Source organism: Narcine bancroftii, chromosome 6 (assembly GCF_036971445.1).
Source record: "Narcine bancroftii isolate sNarBan1 chromosome 6, sNarBan1.hap1, whole genome shotgun sequence".
NCBI classification, from domain to species: Eukaryota; Metazoa; Chordata; class Chondrichthyes; order Torpediniformes; family Narcinidae; genus Narcine; species Narcine bancroftii.
This window is the reverse complement of record NC_091474.1, coordinates 15,692,500-15,711,978: the sequence shown is the minus strand read 5'-3', so window position 1 is coordinate 15,711,978 and position 19,479 is coordinate 15,692,500.

Sequence of the window (19,479 nt, the reverse complement as noted above, 5' to 3'; positions counted from 1 at the left end):
TGGTACCCCGCACATGCGCAGTGCGCCCCCACTGACAAATACGGAGGCTGCAGCGCGATTGCAGCAGGAGTCTTTGGCTTGGCTTCGTTGGCGAAGATTTCGAAGGATTGCAGCAGGAGTAGAACAACCATAACAGCTGTTATAGAAAATATCTATTCAAAATTCAAAACTAACTATAATTAATATAATTATGGAATTTGATATTTTGAAGGATACAAGTAAACAATTATGGGTATATTTTTGATTTACTATTTATCTGTGTTAAGTATATGATATGACCTGTTGTATGCTATTAACTAGACTATGTACATAGGGCTTTAGCTATTAAACTCAATCAAAATATTCTAAAAAGAAATAAATGTTGTTCATATCTCTCAGTGTTTGTGGTTGGCAGAGTGTGTAATTTCAGGCCTATCTTCTAAACTGATTCTTGCAGACTGTTTAATACTTGTGGATGGTTTTTGTGTCTCAAAGTTATTCTTAATGCATTCCTGCATTCACAAGCAGGTTTCTTGCTCCTTTCATAGCATCTGGCCTAAAGATTTCAGATGCAGGTTGTAGCAATTCTGTAAACCTCATGCCTGCCCTGGCCTCAAAAAAAGCAATAAAGGACTAAAAGCTACAAGAGGAAACATTACTCCACGTTACTTTATTGAGACTACTCAGATCATCAATGAAGTTCTCTCTTGTAACTCCATGGGATTCAAATCTGACCTCTCTAACCTTGTGTGATGAGTTATCATTTAAGAATCTGGTTTTTTTGAGCCGTCTTCTGATCCGTTTCCAAACTGTTTGCCTTTGGGTAAGCAGATCATTACTGTACACAGTCCTCTCGATTCTCATCAATGCTCCATCTCATTGAAATCTCCCTACTTTTTTATTCAATTCTCCATTAGCCACAAAATTGCCCAAAAATGGACAGTTTCACATTTTGCTATACTGGCACATTTTTACTTTTACATAAAAAAGTTTAGACATACACCATGGTTACAGGCCCTTTCTGCCCACAAACCCAAGTTGGCCAATTACATCCAATTGTCCTATTTGAACGGTGGGAGGAAACCAGAGCATCCAGAGAAACCCACGCAGACATGGGAAGAACGTCCAAACTCCTTACAAACAATGCAGGATTCGAACCCTGGTCCCAATTGCTGGTGCTGGAACAGCATTGCAGTAACAACCACATCAATCTTGCTGGCCCTCTTTATCTATAACCTTTTGTAGCCTCTGAAAGTCTCAATCGCCTTCATTCAATTATTTTATTTACATTGTAAAATGAAGAGGCCTCAACTCTGATCCCTACTGTATACATTGCACCTTAGCAATAAGCATTCATGCTTATTTATTTCTTGTTAGCCAACTATTCTTCCACCCATATCAAAATATTCAACATCATGAGATATTTTCCACATTGTCCTTTGATGTGGTGCATTCTCAAATGAAATGGAGCAAAGGATGCGATTTGGAGCAAAGAAGGATGAGATGTGACTTAATGGAGGTCTAAGATATGACAGGCATAGATAAGGTACATAGCACCTATTTCCCTGGGCAGGAGTAGCAAACACTAAAGGACATATGCACAAAGTGAAGGGAGGAAAGTTGAAGGAAGACATTAGGGGTAAGTTCTTTTACATAGAGAGTTGGAGGTACCTGGAATGTGGTGATGGAGGTCAGAACAATAGGGGCATTTAAGAGACTAAGATAGGCACATGGATGAAAGAAAAATTGAGAGTTATGGGGAAGGGAGGGTTTCATTTTTTTTCTTTTTAAAATATCTATTAATTTTAATAAAAATACATATACACACATATAGAGTATAAGAAAAGAGAAATATTTGAACACTTCAAATAAAACCTTGATTATACATAGTATAAATTGTGTGCACCATTTCAGATCAAACCCATTATACAAAAAGGAAAAAGAGACAGCCCCCCCCCTCTTAATAATCAAACACCCTCCCTCTAGAAAGTGCAATGACTCGTGGAATATTACAGCATAGAACAGTCCCTTCAGACCACAATGTTGTGCTAACCTATATTATCCTACTTTACATCCATAACCCTTTATTTTTTCTTGCATCCACGTGCCTGTTCAAGAGTCTTTTAAAAGTCCCCATACTACGACCCTCCATTACCACCTTTGGCAATGCATTCGAGGCCCCCACTACTCTTGGTGTAAAATGTTTCCCCCTGATGTCCCCTCACCTTGTACAGATGTCCTCTGCTGTTTGCTAGTCCCACCTCAGGAAAACGGTGATGACTGTCCATCCTATAATTTTGTAGCCCTCTATTAAGTCACTTTTCATTCTTCTTCATTCCAAAGAGAATAGCCTTAGCTCTGTTAACCATAGAATACGACAGCACAGAAACAGGCCCCTTATTGTCTGTGCCACACCATTTTTTTTGCCAAGCCCCACTGACCTGCACCCAGTCCATAGCCCTCCATTCCTCCCCATCCCTGCACTGTCCAAATTCTTCTTAAATGTTAAAACTGAGCTTTCATTGATAAGTCACCTTCCATCATAAGATACATTATCCAATCCAGGCATTATCCTGGAAAAATCTACTTTTCGCCCTCTCCATAGCTTCCACATCCTTCATGTAATGAGATGTCCAGAACTGAATGCAATATACGGTCTAACCAGAGTTTTATAGAGCTGCAACATTACCTCGTGACTCTTGAACTCAATCCCTTAATAAATAAAGGGCAGCATACTATAAGCCTTCTTCGCTACCCTATCCCATTGTGTGGCAACTTTGAGAGATATTTGGACCCCAAGGTCCTCCTGTTCTTTCACATTGGCAAGAATGCTGTCATGAAACATACTCTGCCTTCAGGATTGAGCCTCCAAAATGCATCACTTCACACTTATCTGGATTGAACTCCATCTGCCACTTTTCTGACCAACTCTTCATCCTGAATATATCCTGCTAAAATCTATGACAACCTTCTACTCCATCTGCAACACCTCCAACCTTCATGTCAACTGCAAACTTACTGACCCATCCCTCTACTTCATCGTCCTCGTCATCCATAAAAATCACAAAGAGCAGGGGTCCCAGAACAGATCTTTGAAGAACTCCACATCATTGACCTCCAAGCAGAATATGTTGCATCTATGTTGCTTTCTGCAGGCAACCCAATTCTGAATCCACACAGCAAACATTCCATGGATCCCATGCCTCATGACTTTCTGAATAAGTGTACCATGGGGACCTTGTCAAATTTCTTACCCCATCCTCTGCCCTACCTTCATCAATTTATCAATGTTCGCTCAGTTCTTTCAGTCAGCTTTATCAGACCAAAGTCTGAGTAGGGAAATGAGTTGGGAAATTATAAAAGAGAAACAAGAGTTCAGGAATTCAATCTGAAAAATGAGAGGATGCATAAATTTATTAGCATAATAAACTCAAGTAATCTCGACCCCATCCAACAGTTGCTGTCTTCAATTTTGTGATATTAATTAATTGAATAATATTTTACCCCAAACAAATTGAAACAGTGCAGACATTTTTAGAAACTGCACGAAAAGAGTTGAACTAAACAGGAGCATATTGCTATAAGCCAATAACAACTGACATTGATATAGAAATGCAAAATCTTTGATTAAGCAATATAAAAATAGATAAATCTCATTTCGAGGGTCAATACTGATCGAGTCCAGTTATATGGTGATAATTTGAACAATAACATCTGAATTTTTAAAAATGAGGTATTTTTCCATTGACATTTTCCATCCTATTGCAGAAGTTTTTAAATTACTTTCATGAGCAGGATCTCACTAAAGTAAGCCATTGTTGATTCTTAACCTAGATAGTTATGGTTTGCAGACAAGAAACTGAGAAGTAGAAACAGATATGCCCAATTCACCCTTCAATCAAATCATTCTCATGTTGGGTTTCATCCACTCTCCCAGATGATCCCCATATCCACCAACTCCCTTTGTGTACAAATGTTTGTCAGTGTCGGCATGAATGTACTCAATGACTGAGCAGCAACAGCCCTCCTCGGAAATTAGTTTCAAGTGTCTATGTTCCTCAATTCCTGTCTTAATGGCTGCAAATATAAGAGGCAATGGAATTGCTCTTTCAGGAGCTTGAATGCTGGAATGAGGAACTCCTTTTCTTCTAAACTCCAGGTTGACCTAAGACATTCTCTCCTCATGAAACAATCTCCTCAACCAAAGATTCACAAGCATCTGACCATGGAGGAGATGTACAACAGATCAGTTTGATCATGTCCTTCATATGATTTAGCAGAAAATACTGGTTGTTTCACAGTTGACCCATGTGCTCCCATTCTTTTTCAGGTCTTCCTTATAATCTTTTAAACTTCTTAAAAAGGTACTATTTTTATTTCAAAATTGTTTGAGAACCATTGTACTGAGCGTCATTTTTCTCAAACCTCATCCACAATACCCAAAGCTCGAAAGTACAAAGTTTAAGACTAGATTAGTTTCTTTCAATATTATAAATAGGCAACCGACATGGAAAGTACTACAAAAATATAAATTTCTGCTTACATTTCTTTCTAAAATACATGCTATTCATAAAAAGAATCCCCCATAGTTTGTCAAAGGATAAACCATGACCTTTTCATAGATCATTATTTCACTTATATACAAATGTGTTGAAATTTGGAAGTCATGGGATATATTTACATTTAATATATTGCAAGTAAATCTGAAGCAAAAACAATATTATGGGGACGTGAAGCTTTTTTTTCCAGCATCTTACCCAAAATATGACTTTCAGTGAATTGATTCTCCAGTTACATTGTAGTGAAACACAGGAATCTGTTGAACTTTGTATAACTATAACATCTGTTACAGTTTATCATACTGTGCCAAGTTATACAGTAGGATTGGTTTAAAGGAGATGTACCTTCCCAAAAGAATTTGGCAATTCATTTTTATGGGGAGTTAATAAGATGATTTGCACTTTTATCTTTTTCTGAATAATCTAAGAACATATTTTGAATCAGGCATCATATCCTTTCTGTGACATTGAAAGAAAACAAAGTGGACAATAACTTTTCATGGAAGCAGTCACCCTGTTGGATAAAATATATGCTATGGCTAAGGAAAGTTATGGTTACATAGTGCACCCTAACAGATGAATTGGAAATTCCATTCAGTCCTGTATATTTCTATTCAGACTGAACAGTCTATTGTACTCTTGACCATTTTGCAAAAAATCTTATTTAATGTTAATAGAACAGTAGTAATTCATTGGAGGAATAAAACCTAATATTCTGTCTGGGTACTCTCCAATCTGATTAAATGAACGTCGACCTCCAGTTTCCTCTGGCACACTCTCTTTCCCTAACCCTCTGTCTCCTTTGCTCCAGCTCTCCATCCCTTCCCTTTCCACTCAGAGAGCTACCTCCTCCCCCTGTCACTTCTTCCCTTTTTCTCTTCTCTTTCCCACCTGTGTCTACTTATGGCTTCTTGCCTGTGGCCTATGATCCTCCCCCTGCCCCTTCATCCCTCCCCCCACCCCACCCCATCAGGGCTGACTAGGCAGAAGCGCACTGTGGAAGAGAGATTCCAATAGCTCTGGCACCTGACTAATACAGTGTGTTAGACTGGTAAGGTGAAGGGAGAAAGTGTTAGCCGCACGGCGAACATCCCATCAGGTATTGCACCACCCCTCTCCCCCCCCCCCCCCCTCCCCACCCTGTCAGCCTGGTCAGCAGCCCTCTGCACTCAGCCCGGCCTAGGGTGGAGAATAGTCTGGCACCGGCCCTTCACCTCCCCCCCCCCCCCACACAACTTTTTATTTAGGGACCTTCCTATTTTTCTCACACTGTATCAAAGGGCTTAGGCCCAAAACCTCTTTTGCTTCCTAAGAACACTGCAAGCATTGTTGAGTTTCTCCAGCACTTTTGTGCACTGCCCTATAATCACAGTTTCTACAGAGTTTCATGTTTAAATCCATTCAGTTCCCGGAGTTGTCTGATATTCAGTTAGATCGCAGCTAATTTGTGCATTCATTCTATATACCTGCATTTGTTCCATATCGAAGATCACTAATATGGTAAAACCCCTGTTATCTGGAATTCAAGCAACTGGCAAAAAAGTTGAGGAAAATAAATAAGTTTAAAATTGGCGTGCCTCACTGTTAGTTCACCCGTCACACAACAGGCAATCTCGAGCAACCAGAAAATACACTTATCTAGCATCTACCAACCCTCTTAGGTGCCAGATACCAGGGGTTTTACTGTACAAGGGTATCAATTTACTTTTGACAATTTTATTGAACATTGTATTCACCCCTGTAGGAGGGGAGAGTTCCAGTTTTCAAGTGAACAATTGTTTCCTGATTTCAATCCAAGATGTAGCAATTCTAATTTTAAGCTTATCCCTTTGTTTTGGACTGCGTTCCAAGAGAATATGGTCCACCTTTACCTATGTTATCGAATGTCTTTATTGTTTTTAAATTTTTCTTTAGATTGCCACTCAACCCAGTGAACTCAATGGTAATCATACCAAATTAATTTATAAATGTATTCCCCAACGAATCTATGTTTCCTTTTCTGAGATTTGGTGCCAAAAACCGAGGCAGCACTCCAGTTGGGGGTCTGACCAAATTTCCATACATGGGATGAGTCAGTTATTCACTTTTATATTCTATTCTTTTTGAAGTTTACACTTCTATTTAGTATTTTCAGTGTTCTTCTACCTTTTTATAAGGTGTTGCTCAAAATAGTGACTGTCCGAAATACTTAGCTTCACTGCAGAGTATTGGGATCTGATTTCTATGGTGTGCAGATGCAAGAAACAATTCTATGTGTTTACCAAGTGCAATGCCAAAATAAGAGTATTGGATTTATAATTTGGTAGTGAAAATTCTTTAAAAAAAAATTACGTATGTTCTTGATTATAAAACTCTCTCATCTTGGTTCTTGATTATAAAACTCTCTCATCTTGGGCACAAGTGCAGAAACTCTATCTTATCTCCTGCCACAGAAGCCAGTAGCCCTCTCTTGCACTCCAGCCTGTATTGAGCTTCAGCTTTATGTTGTCATTTTCCAGGAGGACTTATCCTCCACTGCCAAGTTGCTCTTGGCCGAGGATTCCTTGCCCGTCATTCAGCTTGCACTTCAATAATTAGTTTTGTGCAGCAAATGGTACTGCTTTAACTTTACATGTTGAGTCATAGAGATTTGTTTTTTTTTAAATTTACTTGTTTGTTTCTTTACCCATCCAGTGTCATTCTACCCTGAGTGGATGAGATAGGGAATGCATATTATTAATTCACTTTAAAAGCATTTGTAATAGTTTAACTACTTGCTGGAGAGTGAATGGAAATGCAGTGCGTGGGTGGGAAAATATTTTCTTTCTGCCTCCTACTATTCATTAATAATGTAGCAAGGGATTTTTTTGTTGTTGTTGATGAACCTTTTGACCATGTGGCAGCCCTGCTAAAACTGAAATCAATGGACATCAAAAGAAAAACAGTTCAAACCACACTTAAAGATAGATAGTTGTGGTTGCTGGAGGACATCAATGCAGGGGTTCCAGATAGAAGTGTCTGAGGCCCAACTTCATAATTGAAGGTAAACAAGAAATCTGCAGATACATGGGTCTAGTTGTTGTAATTCACCTGTGAATCTGTGGGGGCCATTTACTGCTTCCAGTGTTCGTGCTGCAGCCTCCTATACCTTGGGGAGACTAGACACGTATTGGGCAACTTCACTCTGTGTGTGGGAACATCGAAGACCCCCTCTTCCCCCCCCCCCACCCGTGGTCAACCACCTCAATTTCCACAGCCATTGCAACACTGACCCGCCCATCCATGGCCTCATGCACAGCCAAGTTGAGGCCACTCATAAATTGGAGGAACAAAACCTTGTATTCCGTTTAGGCAGTCTCCAACTATACAACCTCAATATCGACTTCTCCAATATCTGTTAATCCCTCTGTCTCCTTTCCTCCAGCTCTCCAGCCCCTTCCTTCTAGCAGAGTTTTTCCAGCACTTTGATTTACTGCCTTCATCAAAGACATTCCTTGCATCCTAAGGTTCAAATTGATGATATTTGCTGATGGTTGCACAACATTCTGTTATATTTGGAACTCCTCAGTAAATGAACCAGTAAATGTATCAAGGCTGGATGATATTTAAAAAATGGGCTGATAAGTGGCAAGTAAAATGCCAGGCAATGAGTATCTCCAATAAAAATAGTCTAACATTATGCCTTTGCCATTCAATGCTCATGACAATCACTGAAAAAAATCTGTACATACGATCTCCTTCTTCAAAAATTATACATTTCTGAACTACTTAATTATTTAAATTAAATTTAGACATACAACAATAATAACAGACCCTTCCTGCCCATGAGCCCTTGCCCACCGAATACATTAATTAACTTACAATCCCCATATGTTCTTCAAGGGTGAGAGGAAACTGGATCACCCAGAAGAAACCCAAACAGACACACAGGGAGAGCATATAAACTTCTCTCAGACAGCACTGAATTCAAACCCGGGTCACTGGTGCTGTAATGGCATCGCATTGCGCTAATCGGGCAGCCCTGAATAAATAACCGTTTTAGTGAAAGAAAATTCTTTTCCCATTTCCTCACCTATGGGAAGTGAGCTCTGACACTGCCTCGCTGATTCAGAAGAGTAAAACCCCTGGTATCTGGCACCTGTGGGGATTGGTAGATGCTAGATAAGTGAGTTTTCTGGCTGCTTGAGGTTGCATGTGACGTGGCGAACTGATGGTATGGAGTGCCAACTTAAATCCATATTTTTACCTATTTATTTATTTTTGCCAGTTGCTTGAATTCCAAATAATAGGTTTTACTCTATATGTTCTGACTTACTTTAGCTCCTGGGAAAATAGTTTTAAAATTCTCACCATTGTTCTTATACTTTATCAAAAGTATTCCCTCTCCCTTAAATCTCCAGGGTATCTGTGTTCCTCCAATTTTGATATTCTGCTCATTCACAACTTTAATTCTTCCACCACTGGTTGCAGTGCATTCAACAACCAAGAAGCTAATCTGCTTTGTTTCTCCATGTGTCATTCTTCCTTCAAAGTACATTATTCAACCTCCCTGCCAAACTGTTGATCATCTGTTACAATATCTTTCCATGTGGACTGCATCAAAATTGTTTTGTAGAGGCTGGTTACTGTTATTACATTAATGGCACTCTAAAACTATGTTATTGTTGAACCAATTTGATGGACTATTTGGAAAATATGCATCATTTAAAACAATGCAATAAATTTGAAATATAGTAAAATCCCTGTTATCTGGAATTCAAGCAACACGCAGCCTCAAGCAACTGGGAAATTCATTTATCTGGCATTCGCATAAGTGCCGGATACCAGGGATTTTACTGTATTGAGAAAATAATTATGTTGCATTTTTTCATTGGATAAGGGGTATCATTACCTAGATTAGCAGCTATTGCCCATTCTTATTTGATTCTGAACTGAAAACCTTGGAATGATCAATCAATTTGATCAGTTCAACATCTGTTGTAAGTCAGATCCTTTATAGCCTGGGTAAGTTTTTCAATTCATGGCAAATTTCTTAATATCACCAGTTTATCCATGAACTAAAGGCCATTCAATTGAATTTGTTGACCTAAGTCTGTCAACCTCTCACAAGCCTTCTAACCATGTAATGACTGGAAAAATTGAATGCAATGCTCTTGGTGCAGCTGAACCAGTATTTTATGGAGGTTCAACATAGCTTCCTTATTCCTTTCTGTTTAATATTCAGGCCTCTTGCACTTTTTAAATGTCACTTTCAATTGGTTTCTCGATTCTCTACTGGACATTAAATGTACTTCATTGAGCACTTTGGCTCTGTTTGCCACAGTAGCGTGGATCTCCCAGTGACCACCCATTTCAATTCGCAGTGATATTCCCTTGCTGACATGTCTGTCCATGGTCTCATGCACTGCCAGACTGAGACCACCTGCAAATTGGAGGAACATCACCTCATCTTCTGTCTGGGCACCCTCCAACTGGATAGCATTAACATTAACTTCTCCAGTTTCCATTAACCCCCTCCCATCTTCTCTCCCCTGTTGTCTTTCCCCTAGCTCTCTCTGTCTCTTTCATTTCCCCTTTCCCAGAGCCAAAATTAATTCTTACCTTTCCTGTCATTATATCCAATTAACATCTTTTGGTTGTTAGGACTGGACTCCTCCCCATCCCATTCTTCCTCTTTAATTAAGATGTTTTCCTACCTTCTGCTTATATCTGAAAGAAAGGTTCAGGACTAAAATATCAATAATATATCTTTACCTCCTAATACCCCGTTACCACCACTGTGGCACCTTGTCATTTCTCCCTCCCCCCCCCCCCCCTCGTTGGTTGAGGTGCTTCCCCTCAATTTCAGCCCCTCATGCCCAGTAATAGGAAGACTCAAGACTGTGGTCCTTCCCCCACAGTGCCCTTGTGTTGGCTGCATCAAGCCTCGGTGCGTCCCCCAGCATGTACTCCTGCAGCCTGGAATGCAACATTCGGCAGCATTCCTGGACCAACACCTCAGTATGCAGAAAAACCAATAGGTTTCGAACATATCAAAGTGCGTCTTTCACCAAGATGATGGTCTTCCAACAGTTCTGGATAATGAGGTATTAAGAGAACAAATGTAACTGCTGTATGTACATTGATGAGAATGTATAGCTATGACTGACATTATGAGTGTAAAATGTCTTGAACAGGTTTCTTGTTTGTAAATAATTTATTGTGAATACATTTTATTTTTGGAAAAAATATCTTTACCTCCTATGGACCCTTCGAGACCTGCTGAGTTCCTCCAGCATTTCTTTTGAGTTTTTACTACAGTTGGAGCATCTGCAACCTTTCTTGTTTCGGACATTAAATGAATACCAATTTGCTCCACATGAAGTAGACGCAAGCACACATTTAAAATTTGTGAATGGTAAAAAAGGTATTCTTTCCCAGGTTACAATACCGTGGGTACTTATAATAACTCTATTGGCAAGTCAGCTGAGATCAATGAACTTATCACAGTTTACAAATGGAACTTACAATATATGGTGCACACCACTTTGTATTAACCCATGTGTTGTCCTTCTCTTTGTGGAATACTGTCAGAAACATTACAGGAAAAATAATAATAATATATGAGGAAATGATCATTTGTAAGATTTAAATAAGGTAGCTTCAGTAATTTTCAAGCTTAATATGAAATGTGAGATGAATTGTTGACAATGTACATAAGGTAGTTTCTTCTGAAATGCTCACTTTTATATAGATATCAAGCTATAATAGTGAACCTCTGCTTTGTTGTTTAGAAATTTAAATCGAAGTTTCTCCCCTCTGCTCTAAGTTTCATTATCATGCGAAACCCAAGAGGCAATTAATAATTGTGAATCTGGCATTTAGAACCATAGAACAACACTACAGCACAGAAAACGTTGACTTTAACTGTTGTACCTTTATCATCCAGCAGGGTACATAGTTGAGCTAATTTTCACAAAAATACTTTGCAGAAGGTGCTTCAACATCTGTGGTTGGACTTTCGGGCATTTGTATAAAGTTTTAAAGAATGTACTATGCCATTGGAATTGAATAGAGTATATTAAATTTTAATATCCTTTCAATTTCAATCACCTGGAAGGTTTTTGTAACACGAGAATTTGGCATCTGAATTAGAAGTAAGACTCCATTCTGCTTTACTACTAGTATTAATTCTGGATGGGGGCTTTCATGAAATCATTTAAGTTATGTGCAAGAGGGAGGAAAATTGGCCAGATATCCACTATTGTACCAGCCCTCCAGTGGATAAGCTTGAAAAAGGATTGACAGCCATAATAACAAGGGGAGGATGAATTGCTCTTTTTGCAGTTTAAGGCCTCCAACACTGCTCCAAAAGAAGCCCAATGGAAGTGCAAAGAGCAGTAATTCAACTTTTAATCAGGCACGTTGGAGACTTCTTGACTGAGTCCTGACTCGAACAATTTCAGAGAATGAGGACAGAGCATTTCCAATCCACTTCTCCAGAATTCCTTCCGTGGGCAATTTCAGATAATCAGTTTTTTTTTACCCTTCTTGACTTTTGCTACTCCGTACAATCATCAGTTTTACTACTTAATCTCTCCTGCTTTCCAATCCTTCATCTTTCGACCCTGCACCCCTTCTTTTCATCTTAAAATCTATACAGCTCTGTCTACTCCAGTTCTATTGAAAGATAGTACTCTCTCCATAGACTCAATTTTGTGATAAAAGAAAAAAGAATATTTACTGGAAATACTCAACATTTTCATGGATGATCTGGGTGGAGGTTGTGTAAATAGAAGGAGATGAAGGAAAATAGGGGAAGCAAGAAGTAAAAATAAGAAAGCAAGATTAATATGCTGATATGTAAGTACACATACAGATGAATTAAAACACCACAGATGCAAGAACTCTGAAATAAAAAATGATGGATATACTCAGCTGTCTGTCTGAACTTGTGAAGAGAAACATAGAATTTGTATTTTGTACTGATAACGTGCCTCTGTTCTCATTTGTCTCCTATTTACATCTTCTTCAGCAGCTTACTTGCAACTAACAGGTTTTTGCCAGTCACACTAACTCTTGATCATTTGGTCTACCAGAAATTTGCCATATTATCTTCCCAACCTTTCCTCTTCTGCCTCGGAATATTTGTACAATTTCTAAATATCCTTGGTTCTGCTGAAAGGTTATTGACCTGAAATATCGATCCTGTTCTAATCTCCATGGATGCCACCTGACTTGCTGTGTATTTCCCGCACTTTTAGTTTTTGTTCCACAAAATACCTCCAAAAAAAATCCCATTTTAAATTTACATGATCAATTTAATTATCCAAGGGAAAACTTCACATCTATTTTCCCCAATCCCACAGCTAATTAAGCTAAAATCCAGATGCTCCTAATGCCTTTATAGCTGACAGATGGGAAAGACATTGATGTCATCACTCTGGGCAGATTTCAAGCCAATATCCCAATGAAAAAAAATAATGTTTAAACCTACTGTACTACCCTGTCTTCTTTTACAAGTTAATTTGTAAAGCATGAGGTAAAACATTGGCATGTATCCCATGATGCAATCAAAATCTTTTCAGAACTAACCCAAACAAGCAAGCATTTATCATCAAGGTTGTTCTCAACTCAACAACACTCACTCTCACAACTTGATACATACATATTTTGAGTTTTGTCAAAACAATGACTGCATTTAAAACAACTGGAAAGAGTATACATCAGTCACAAACAAAAGTTGTCAGAAGGTTCACAAATAGTTAAGATAGTGGGAAATGTTTGAAGAGATTCCAGCAGAAATTTTCCAGTGGCCCACCTTATACTCTAGGCAGAGGCAAGAACTGCCTCCCTAGACTCTTGGGGAAGTCTGAAACACCTGGTATTGACATTCTAAATCCTCTCGTAAAGTAATGACATAACAAGTGCTTTGGCTGGGTCTGACTAGGCTGTGCACTTGATTACGATGCATGATATGAATGATTAAAAGTTGAAACCTTAAATTTGAATGATTAATTAAATGTAATGGCTCGGATTTTGCTTGAAAATGGAAGCAAGTCTGGGCCTTCAAGGAAAGAGTTTGTCAAATATGGAAGTCCTAAAACTATTTGGTAATATTTGGCACATGCTCCATTTTGAGACTGCCTATGAAGTACAGCAATGGAACATCCATTCGTTGAGATTCCCAAGGATTTGCACTGGGTATCAAGTTTCACCAGGTACAGGATCTTCAACCCTACTGGTTTCCAGGAGATGATGGAGTTTTGGAGAAAATGGTAAAGAAATGTTAATTTCTTTTCTAATTGTTTTTTACTAATTCTAATTAGTTTTTTTTCCATTTAGAGTTCTTTATTTAAATATTGTAAATTCTTTATTTCATTTTTAAAACATCTCTAAATGCTGCTGGATGCCCCAGTAATGACAGCCAACAAAACTGAGAATGGGCTTTACTAATTGTGAAAGGCTATCAAAAGAGTTTTATGGGCGTGCTTTCACTAATGGGCCATTTGAGGCCCTATTCAAATCTTGTGTCTAAAGTCTAAGACTCTTTGGGTCAACAACATTGGTTTTCAATATCTGGACCAGGTAAGTTTGGGTATGTCTGCAAAGAGCCTTTGGTAACAGGATCTGCTCCAGTACTTTAGTTAACTTTACATTTGTAAATACCTTTACATTCAGTTCATTTAACATACTGTGTTATATTTAAATGTACTAATTTCTGAATTGCATCTGTGGCATGCAATTAATATAAATCCCATCAAATATATAACAAAATCATTATTAAGAATTACTCTTGCCATCTTTAAATTTCTTTCTTTATAATCTAATCCTGTAGAAATCAGGCTTACTTCTTAAAAGTTGTTTCAATGAATTTTCTTCTTTCTACTTTATCCTGTTGCTTGAATCTCACAGCTTAACTTTTGATTCTTGCACTGTCTGCTGTTTGCTTTATTCTTAATCCTTTTCCCATCTGAACCAGTTTTGTTTCATCCTTTAGCTATTTACTGGTTTAGTTTCTTAAGCTTTTTCAGTTGTTTGCACATTGTCCAGTTGGATTTCTTCATCACTTCAAACTGCCACTTCTCATCCTTTTACAATGTCTCTGCACACTCTAGAATTTGATTATTTCGATGCCAGGGTTGCAGTCGCAAATTCTTGGCTTTGAATTGTTCATTTCTCGAATTGCAGCTGTTCGCATTCAACTTTCTCAGATTGAACATCAAATACTTTTTTCTCATGTCAATTGTAAATCAAAAATTTTGGGAAGATTAATTCGTCATTTATGTTGAAGCTGAAGGCTGCGGGGCTGCAGCTTCTTCACAGAGATCATTAAGTGGGAGAACCTAGACAGATGTGTCATCCTGAATACTTTTGAGCATATTTTATGGATTTTGTGCTGTTGATTACAAAAAGAACCCTCACCACCCAGGCCATGCTCTTGCCACTCTGCTACTATCGGGTAAAAAGGTACGGGAGTCTGAAGATGAGCACTCAGCGGCACAAAGATGGCTTCTTCCCCTCTGCCATCAGACACCACCTTACCTTGACTTTTCCCTGCACTATTTTTATGTATTTTATAAGGTGGGTTATATAAATGTTTGCACTTTGATGCTGCCACAGAACATCAAATTTTATGACATCCTCATGACAATAAATTCTGACTCTTATGTTCTTTCAGAGAAATTTAACTTGGCTTCAATTTAATCCATCTGAAAGACAGTACTTCTGATAGTGGAGTGCTGGAATACCATGCTGAATTTATATGTGCAAGTCACTAGATTAGAACTTGAAGACTGAACCTTCATAATTGTATTGTCATTGTTTTACATTTTAATGTTCTTCTCATCAATATTCTACCAACTTTTAGAATGTAGAAAAATTATGGGATTCAAGAATTATTGATACCACTTCCCAGTTGCTGGAACAGCTTTACATCTCTTCAATTGCCACACACAGGGAACATATCATTTTAGCTCTTGTACAAATTCCACACTTGGAACACTTTCACTCCCCAGAAACTGTGACCAAGCCTACTCTACTGATGACCAATAGTGTGCACCATAGAACTGGGTAACACCTGTACACCTATCACAGAGTCACACCACACAAAGCAGGCCCCTCAGCCCAATTCGTTCATGCTGAACAAGTTGGCCTTCTGCGCTAACCACTTGCCTGCATTTGGTCCATATCCTTCTATGCCTCTCCCATTCATAATCTGTCCAAATGTCTTTTGAATTGTCAAAATTGTACCCACTTCCACAATTTCCTCTCGCAGCTCGTTCCAGATACAGACCACTGAGTGAAAAAGTTGCCCTTCAGGCCCCCTTTAAATGTAGATAAATGTAGATTAACTCAAATTTATACACATCTGTGTAGTTAAAGCATTGGAAAGAATGTTGAAGGAAGGCTAATTATACTAGTATTAAAAACATGGAACATTACAGGTCTCGTATTTGTGAAAATTAGAAATCAAAAATGAAAAGAATTAAATAATTACATTATTTTAACATTTATCAAGATCAAATTTCTTTTATTACACTATTCTATTTTTAATTATTCAATTGGAAAATTACATCTAAGGCTGCTTCAACAAATCTTGTACAATATTGATATAAAGAAGTAGAAGAATGTTGTTATACATGATAAATGACAGATGCACAATAACAGGCGTAGGTGAGTGCTGAGATTTTTCTTAGAATATGTAACAATATCAATAAGATAATATCCTGGCATTATCAGAATCTGACTGCATCTAACCAGAAAGAGGGAGCATTGTGTGGAAGCGGTATATGTGCAACCTTGACACAATGATGGTAATGCTTGGGCTTTCCAGGCTGTCAATTACACTCGTGTTAAAACTTTCACTGAGGTCACTTCTGAAAATGAGAGGAAATAGAAAGTTGATTCTTCTTAAAATATTTTAATGAATTTAATAGAGATAAATATTATATGTATATATTGTTGATGCTTTAACAGTGTTGTGATAACCCCACTAGATGAAGCAAGCTTAAAGAAATAGTTCCATTGTACTGAAATATAAACATAGATCCAATATCAATAAATGCATCTGATCAATGTTACTTTGTCTTCAGTTTCAGTCAGTACTTTTTTCTTACAAATCACTAAGATGTTCATTCGGCCAAACAAACTATATATATTGCTTAGATATTAATTAATATAGCTTTTTATATAATGCAATACAGAATATGTCATATAATTCTCAAAAAGAGTGAAAAATCCTTATAATTTCACCTCATATTCTTATATTGAGATATACATTGTGATTATCTAAATAGACCAATCTAATTGTTAAAAAAAAAGAACAAAGAAAAAAGGAAAAAACCATACTAATCTAATTCCTTCCACTAATCACGAATTGAGTATTGGCTCTCACACCTCCAGAGAAACCCTGCCTAAGTAATCAAATTATAATAATAGTCCATGAATGGGCCCCTTATCTTGTCAAATTCAACCATGATCTCTTTAATACATCTAATTTTCTTAAAACTCAAAGCAAGACATAACATCCTGTAACCATTGTATACGAGTTGGTGCTTTGGTGTCTTTCGAAAGCTTGCATTTCAAGACTTAGAATGAACATTATTCAGCACGAGAATACTTAGCAGTTTGACCAGCAGTTTTAAAGCTAGAAAGAGTGTTAACCTTTTTCAGAAAGGTCTTTGACCTGAAACAATGATTATGTTCCTGTCCACAGGTGCCACCCAACGTGGAAAGAATTTCTAGGAAATTCTGTCTTTTTATTTCAGATCAGCAGAATTTTGGTTTTCCTTCAAAAAGTTCAATACAAAATCATTTTGGTAATCATAGCGTCTTAAAGCAAACCAAAACTGAGTTTTTTTTTTGTTCACATGAAAATTTATCATTTGTATTTAATCCCTGAAATCAATTGGTACATTCTTAGGATTAGGTTTAAATGACACAATCCCAATTCTGGATAAGGTTTCTGTGCTCTGTACTTGAACTAAACAGTTGCTAGCATTCTCATTATTACCAGAGTTTTCTTTGAATCAAACAAGATTTTTCCAAATTCAGTGAAGCATTAGATATCAACATCAGAGTTTATTGTCATGAACGTGTCACAAAGTTTGTTGTTTTGCGGCACGATCACAGTGTAAATGTTTCTACCTGTATAAACTGCATCACAAAATAAATAGTGCAAGAAAAAAGACAAAATAAGGTTGCACCCTTTCTGAGCATTTTAAAAAGTAGAAATAAGTAATTTCATTGAATTGTGTAAAATTTATCCTATTTGCTTTCTCTGCAGCTGTACTTGGGTTTTGGCATGGATTTAGTTGTCATTAGAATTCAAACCACAGCACCAAATGGATCCATCCCTTTAGTTAGGAACATAAAGCAAGTTTGGTGCACACTCTTCTACATGTCAGAAATCCACATACATTATGAAGCCAAGATCAGATCCTAGCTTTGGACAGAGATATCAAATTGGATATGTAACTTTGTGCTACATTATATATTTAAAAGGAATTCTAAATGCAGTAAAACTCCTGTTATCTGGAATTCAAGCAATGGCAGCCTCAAGCAAATGCAAACAAATCTTGGAAAATAAATAGGTAAAACATACCGAAGTTTAACATTGGTGTGCCTCGCCATTGGTTCAACAATCACGCCACATGCAATCTTAATCTTACTTACCTGGCATCTACCAATCTCTATAGGTGCTAGATGCTAGGGGTTTTACTGTAAAAAGTGACAGGAATGACAGGTCACCACATTTTACATTAAAAGGTACTATCCAATTTCCCAGCATTGACAATGTGGGTGTAAACTGAGCAATTCTCTCAGTTATAATTTCAACACATTAAAAAAATATTATTATTCCAGGCATAATTACTTTACAAGATGAAATTTATATATAAAAAAACATTTCTCATGTGTTGGACGTCATTATCTGTGAAAATTTCAGCAAATAAATGTTACCTTCTTGCAGTAAGTCAAATGAGGTGCATTTGTAATATAGACCCCTTATACTTCCTTAGGCAACATGTTCACCAAGCAGGAAGCTCAATACGGCTCATTAATATCACTTAGAAAATAACAAAATTGATAAGAATCTGCATAAGAAATTCAGCTCCAATTTACTTAGTTTGTTTGGCCGAATGAACATCTTAGTGATTTGTAAGAAAAAAGTACTGGCTGAAACTGAAGACAAAGAGACATTGATCAGATGCATTTATTGATATTGGATCTATTTATATACTGTATTATGTTTCAGTACAATGGAACCATTTCTTTAAGCTTGCTTCATCTAGTGGGGTTAACGCAACGCTGTTAAAGCACCAGCAATTTGGATCGGGATTCAAATCCCGCGCTGTAAGGAGTTTGTACGTTCTCCCCGTGTCAGCGCGGGTTTTCCCAGGGTGTTCCGGTTTCCTCCTACCCTTCATAAAAAAATACCAGGGGTATAATTGGATGGCACAGGCTCGTAGGCCAAAAGGCCCCGATACCGTGCTGTATGTCTAAATTTTTAAAAATAGAATCTGGTATAAAAAAATGTATAACCAACTTGGGGAATATTTTTGAGTGTCTTCATTCTGTCCATTGCAAAGATTTAACATTATTTTATTGTCATGTAATAAAACAGATATAACATTACACAAAACTTTCTTTAGTCTGTCATCAGTAGAATTTGTCCAGAGCCCTTCGAGTTAGAGAAAGAGAAACAAAAGAAAGTCCATCCTGCCTCTGCAGCCACACAGACTTCAGTCCAAACCTGAGCTCACATTCAAATTTCCAACATGATCAGGAAGCCCTCAGCAGCCTCGGCCCCCTCTCACATCCAAGTTTTAATACCAGGTACCCTCCTTCAGCCAATCTCGAGCAGTCCCCAGCCTGGTGTGAATCCTTTAGCACAGTCACCAGCAGACCACTGCGGCCTGTATTTTGCTCATACCTTGCCGAAGGGGCTCAGGCCCAAAACAATGGTGACCTTTTACTTCTT